Here is a 7,514-nt window from a genome sequence, read left to right on the forward strand (position 1 = left end):
AAATACAACAGCTCACCTTAAAATTAAAGCAACTTTTCAGTTGAATGTCCCCCTTACTGGTTGGACAACGTTCCTTTGAGCATTATAGCTTTGTTCTCTTTAGAGTAGACCCAAGGCATTATAGATTTCAATGGCATGATTTCTATATGTTTACTTTTAAAAATGCTAATGGATCTAAGTAGTTTTGTTGTTCCACCTTTTTGATACTATTAGTGGAAATTCTCAAGTGTGTTATCTGTACTGATTAAGCATAAGAACAGCATTTTTGGTATTACAGATGCTTAAACCCAGAAAACATGCCATATAAAATTTCAGATGGGAGAAAGAAGTTTAAGAGCATAGTAAAAATCTGATGAGAAGTGTAATGTAGATAAGCTATGCTAAGAGATTTGTAAATTAAAACCTTGTCATTAACATAATAAAACAGATTCGATAAAGTTCGAATGGACTTTCAGTAAGTCATTAACTTTTGGAGAAATGAGGCAATATTGTAAGTGAAGAATATTGTGTGGATTTATATCATAAAGGAAATTTTAGAGTTGTAGCTTCTGCATTCCTAATAGAAATGTTATAGCAGAAATCTGTTCTTTATCTTTGATGAGGAAATACTTTCTTAGCTCTGGTTGTGTTTTGTCCATCTCCTAAGACTTGTCAGGACCTACTGCAACTTCTAGGATCATATACAACATAGACTTTGAGCTAGATGACCTAATATACTGTATATTTGCCCATTGTTGCTTTTGTAAGTTCCATGCATTTTCTATTTATATAAAGTGAGGTCTCTTTTTTTTATTCCAAATTATAAGTACCTTGAGAAAAATATGTAATCAGTAATATTAACTAAATGAATAAATCTTGGGGCTTGTAAGTTACCTCATGTGATATGTGCATAAAAGCAAGTGGTTCTATCATGGCTCATCTAGAATGTCATTGTGCAATATAATGGTGTTGCTTCACTCACAGCAAGGTAACTTTCTGTCTTAATTATACATTATGAAAGACTTTTTTGTGTTCATTTTAAATCAATTTTTATTAATTAAATTTGATCTTCAACATTTTCTTACATATATAAAACACATTCTGATTATTCTCAACTATCACTCTTGTCCGCTCTTTTCCCTTAAAAATTTTTCCCCTGCATTCATGAATTATTTGATGGCTTTCTCAATTTAACTAAGCCAAATGGTATGACCATGAGTTTGGAATTATCTATTGGAGGTTGGGCATCCCCAGTGAATGGACATTTTCAGACAATGATTCTCCCTCTCACAAAATCTTTCAGTCATCAAGAGTTTAACAGAGAGGGATAGGAAAGAACCCATGAGCCCTCTCACAACTGATTGTTGACGAGCTAGTCCTATACAAGTCCCTGTAAGTAACTGTAGTTGCCCTGAGTTTAATATTGTAGTGATTGTATCATGGCATTTCACAGCCATTCTTATCTTCCAGTCCTAACATTCTTTCTGCCCTCTCCTCCAGAATGTCCCCTAAGCCTTTTAGGTGGATAGTCTTGTTTATTGCTTAGCATTCAATCAAAGATTATTCTCAGCATCCCAAGCTGTTGTGTCCCTAAAATTGCTTCCATTTATAAATCAAAGAAAGACTTCTCTCATCAAGATTGAAAGTAGCATTTTTTCTATGGCCATAAACATAGATATTTAGAAGAGAGTTTGATGCTCTGTTAATTTAACTAAACAACAGAAATAGGTTTGCTACTAGGGTCTGTGATTTCCCCAGCTGTATATGTTTGATCTAGTTATAGTATGAAGCATGAGTTCTCTTATTTGGAGCTGTCTTCAGATGAGAGATGAGTTGTTTACCATCATTATAGTTATGCCACTAAGCACAAATGGACATACATTATTAGGCAGAGGGGTATTGAAGTTTTTAGGGTTCACAGAAGAGTAAGACTATTGATGTCTTTTTTCCCCCTGGGCAACATGGGTAACATCTTCTGACTCTATGAAACCTACATATTAAGAAAAAAGTTTTCATTGCAGGGTGTTGGTGGCACACACCTTTAATCCCAGCACTCTGGAGGTAGAGGCAGGCAGATCTCTGTGAGTTCGAGGCCAGCCTAGGCTACCAAGGGAGTTCCAGGAAAGGCACAAAGCTACACAGAGAAACCCTGTCTCAAAAAATAAAAAAAAAAAAGAAGTTTTCAGTTTTCAGCTGTGTTCTAGTTTGGTTTCTCTTCATCTTGCCAACAAGGTGTGTGATATCTTCTTTAATAGAACTTTATTATCTAGTTCTGAGAGGTAACCGGTGTTGTACTATTTTGGTGGGGCTGTCTTGACTTACAACTCATACAGAGGTATCCCATAAAGAGTACTGAAATTTTTGTTTATTAACCCTACCTACCATTTCTAAGATAAGCATCATCTAAATATTCAGATTATCTCCCTTCTAATTCAATTTTAACCATAGTTTTTAATTGGGTTATAAAATAGTAAGTCTACTTCTGGCTTTTCTCATGCACCCTGCATTATGTTAAGTAGCCCCTGTCTCCATAACTACTTTAACTCCTTACCCCCTTAAGGCTTTCACCTCTACTATTATCCCACTCTAATTTACTATGATCTATTCTCCTCCTTCATAGATATTCCAATTCTCTGTTGTCCCCTTTCAAGTTTCCTATCTTTCAAAAGGCACTCCATGATAAATACATGTGACTAAGGATTTTAACCTGTGATCCACATGTGAAAAAGAACATGAGATAGCCATCTTTCTGAGTCTGGGTTACCACACTCCATATGCATGTTTCTAATTTCATCCATTTACCTGCAAATTTCATATGATTTTCTTTTTCTTTATAGCTGAATAAAATTCCATTCTGTATGTATACCAGTGTTTCAACATTCATTAATCAGTTTCTGGAAATCTTTGCTAATTCCATTTTCTAGTTACTGTGAACAGAACAGGAATAAACATGAATGGACAAGCATGTCTGCGATAGTATACAACATGTCTCACTTACAATGTCAATCATTCACTCTAAGAAATTATTTACCTTAAGGAGACATAGCTCATCTTCTATGTAAGATTCTCAAAATGTCACATGTCCAGTCTCTCATATATTGTAGTTATGTTTTGTTCATAAATTCCTATGCTCTTATTGGTCAAGTGCATGAACTCATTGCTCATTTTGAAGCCAGTGAGATGTATTTTACTGAGTTTACTGTCAAGAGCAGCATCTATGTTGAGTTTCCAGACTCAGCTACATCAGTGGTTATAACAATGCTCTTCAGGATCCAGCAGAGGTGGAGATAACAGAACCTGCCTTGGTGTCTGCTCCTGGAGCCAGCACCACAAGGAAGCACTGTTTAATTTTAATTGTTTTTAAAGAAGTTCTGTACTTTTGTATAGAGCACATAAAGAAATATTGAGGGGAAGGTGTGGGGGAACATGAGGAGGTATGAGAGAGGGATCTGTGGTCGGTACGTAAAATGAATATAAAATTAAAAAGAGAAATATTAATCTTTTAGAACATTTTCCTTTGTCAATGAAAGCAGCAGCAGATCGAAGAAAAACATACAGAGTAGAAGAAATCATTATCAAATCATATATAAAATAAAATTATATTAGAACAAATAAGTGATTCCTGCAACTCAGCAAGCATAAAAATTGCCCATTAAAACATGGTCCAAAGAATGGAATAGAAAGCTCTCCAAAGAAGATACAGAAGTAGCCAGAAAACACTCTGAAGGGTTTTACACATACCTAATCATTAGAGAAATACAAATAAAGACAATAATGAACTATTACCTACACGTATTAACATGGTCACGACCCTATTAAATAAGCAGGCAGCAGATGCTTATGAAGCTGGGAATGTAGTATAAGAACTGGATGTTCGTGCACCCCATGAGGTAAACTGAAACGTTGGTGCTTTGAAAAAAAATGCCATGGAAAGTTCTTCACATAGTTAAAAACAGAAATACCACGTAATCTATGAATACCAGTTCTGGGTATTCAAAGAAGTCTCTTCAGGAGAAATGTGCACGTTCCTGCTCACTGAATCATTATCTGAAATAGCCATGAGGTGGAAGAAATCCAAGTATCTCTTGATGGATAAATTGAAATAGAAAGCATAGACTATACTTATACTGCAGTATTACCCAGTATTCACAGAGAAATGACGTGTTCTCCAAAAGGAATAAATACTGAGGGTGTGGTAGAAGGTGAAACAAGCTACTGACAAAGAATATGCACTGTTATTCTGCTCACAGGAGGCATCTGAGGGAATGAAAATTGAAGCTGTATGGTTGCCAGTAATGTCCAAGCATAGTTTCCAGAAGAATTCTCTAATCTGTATTTTCAGAGAATTGCATGCCTTATTCTGATTTTGTTATGAAATTTTGTTGGGATTGTTAAATATAATTACTGTATGATTTAAAAAAAACGTGATATAATTTAGTATGGCTTTTCAATTTGACAGAATCTACAGTTACCTGGGTGATGTACCTCTGGGCATGCCTTTTGGGTATTCCTGTTTGCCTTAATACATACAGAAATACCTGTTTTAACTGTGGGCAAGACTATTCCCTATGCTTGACGTCTTAGATTGAAAAATATTGAGAAGGGGAGCTGAGCACTAGCAAGCATGCATATATTTATTTGGTCTATTTTCAGATGGTGGACATTAATGTGACCAACTGTTTCATACTCCTGAAACTTTAATTTCACCACTCTTATGGAATGTTTCTTAGAACTGTGATATGCAATTAGCCATTTGTCCCTTAAGCTGATTTTATTAAAGAAAGGAAACTAAAACATATTGCTAATAATGTTTATCCCATTAATAGTTAATTGTTCTGCTTAATGATCCCACATATAATCTCCTCTTGCCATAGAGTGCAATGGTTTTTGTATGCTGCTGTATTTTTTAAATAATATTTTACTAAGGTGTTTTACATCTGTCACAGAGTTGATATTGGTGTGTAGTTTTCTAGGCTTTATTTTTCTTTTCCTATGCCATTGCTTGTTCATGATGTAAGGGTAACACTGTCCTCATGGAATCAGTTGGGAAAGAGTGTAGCTAACACTCAATTATTTATTTTTGTGTTTATGTTGCTAGTGATCTTTATTTTTATTTGTATGGATCTGAATTGATATTTCATGTTGTTTTTAATCTATACTACTTATTGTATTTGTTACAGGGTTGTTTGATAGTAAGAAATCCTTTCACTAATATATATTATATATTTATATAATATATATATATATATATATATGTATATATATGTTTACTCAAGTATATATACTTGATTAACATTAATAATTTGTACACCAAAATGGGGTTTGTTGTGATATTTAACACATGCCAATAGTGTATATTGAAATATTTTGTTTTTATTTTGGTGGTCAGATAATTCTCAACTGGCATTATCAGATTCTTTCAGTACTTTGAATATACTGCTGTGCTGTCTTATGACCTACATGTGTGTGCACATGCATGAATGTCTGCACACACATATGTGCATGTATGCAGATACCTGTGCTTGTACAGGTGAAAGTTAGGTGTTGTTCTGTAGGCACCATCTACCTTGTTGTTTTGAGGCATGGTCTTACACTGTCCTGGAATTCACCAAGCAAGTAAGCTGGCTAGGTACTGAGCCCCAGAGGTCTAACTACCTATTGCCACCTCCTTTGGGCTGGAATTAGAGGTCGGTATCATCACACCTGGTTTTCTCCACATGGGTCCTGGGGATTGGACTTAGGTTGAAGCAAACACTTTACTGCCTGAGCTATTCCCAAGGCCTCTCCATTATTCTGGATTAGAGGCCAGCTAGTGTCCTTAGTGAAAGCTCCTTGTGAATGACTTACCATTTTTGTTTGCTGTCTCTTGTGTTCATCTTTGTCCTTGACTTTTAACATGTTGATTAGAATATGCCTAGGTAATGATCTCCCTTTGCTTCTTCATAATGCAGATCTTTGGAATTTAGGATACATAGAATGCTATCTCACCAAATTTGAGATGTTTTCTGACATTATGTCTTGGAATATTTTAATTTTCCATTATTTTTGCCTGTCCTTTGTGCTCTCTCTACTATGCACATATTGGTTCGTTTAACTGTGTCTTCTATTTCTCTGAAATTCTGTTCATGTTGTCTTACTCTTTTGTACCCTCTCTTCTTCACAATGAACATGCTTAATCTATCTTAATCTATCTCCAATCTATCTTTTAAAATGACTGATCAAATCTCTTTTTGAATGCCTCCATGAAATTCTTCACTCCAGTGTAGTAGTTGATGACTGTACATGAATTTCTATATGGTATTATTAAATTAAAAAAAAAAAAAAAACAGAGCCAGATATAGGAGTTAAAGCCTGAAAGAGATCAGAGAAAAAGGAACAGCCACAATTAACCTCACCTCACCAACTCTGCAGCTTACAAATGTGAGCAACTTCCTGTCTACCCACACCTACATGCCTTACTGTTCAGCCATCTGATTTGCTCTCTCTGTCCATCTACATCACTTCCTCTTCCTGCTCAGCTCTGTCACTTCCTATCTGTCTGTAAAGACCTCCAGACCTCCATGGCTAACTAGTGTTGGAATTTATGGCATGTGCCGCCACACCTGGCTCTGTTTCCAGTGTGGCCTTGAACTTGCAGCATCCAGACAGATCCCTGTCTGCTTAGTGATAAGATTAAAGGTGTGTGCTAACATTGCATGACTTTTGTGTTTAGTTACAATGGTTTGGTTTTTCCTCTGATCTCCAGGAAAGCATTATTAAAGCACAAATAAAATATCACCATATTTTCCTTTTTTTTTTTTTTTTGTCTAAGGGAAATTATATTACCTAGTAAAACAGAAAGTGAAAACAAATGACTTCCAAACAGTGTGAGTTATGACAGAAACAGCCAGCTGTGTGGACAGTCACCCAAGATTTCTCTGCAATGTTTTGGCATCATCTTCCGGTTGCAGGCTTAGCATATCTGACCGACTCATTTATGAAGTAGGATGTATGCAAGGCCTACAGCTCGAACCCACATTAGGTGTGAGTATTCCATGTACCTGATCAATTTGAATTCCACCAGTGTCATGTCATGATTCAGGATTTTAAATTCTGGAAATTGCTGGTATTTTTGGAATTCAGCTTCCTTTATTAAATGCAGAGGCCAGACTCCATTAGCCTAGTTACTCCTCCAAGAATAACTGCTCCAGCTACTGTTCCACTGCATACCTGGAGCCATAAGCCCACTGCGTGCTCAGCAGCCTTCAAAGGAAGGGGCACTGTACCTTTTCTGAATTGCAAAGCCACTTCAGTGATGGTGCCATATTGCCCTGGCCTCAGAGGATGTCTATTTCCAAAGCTGCAACCACACTTGTCTTGGCAAGGATCGACTGTTCTTTTTTATTTTTTTTATTTTTGGATAATGCTCTTGTACACTGGTTTAATAAAATGCTGATTGTCCAGTAGCAAGGCAGGAAGTATAGACAGGGCAAACAGACTGGGAGAATTCTGGGAAGAGAAAGGGAAGAGTCAGGAGTCTCAGGCTAGACACAGAG

Source organism: Onychomys torridus, chromosome 12 (genome assembly GCF_903995425.1).
Source record: "Onychomys torridus chromosome 12, mOncTor1.1, whole genome shotgun sequence".
NCBI classification, from domain to species: Eukaryota; Metazoa; Chordata; class Mammalia; order Rodentia; family Cricetidae; genus Onychomys; species Onychomys torridus.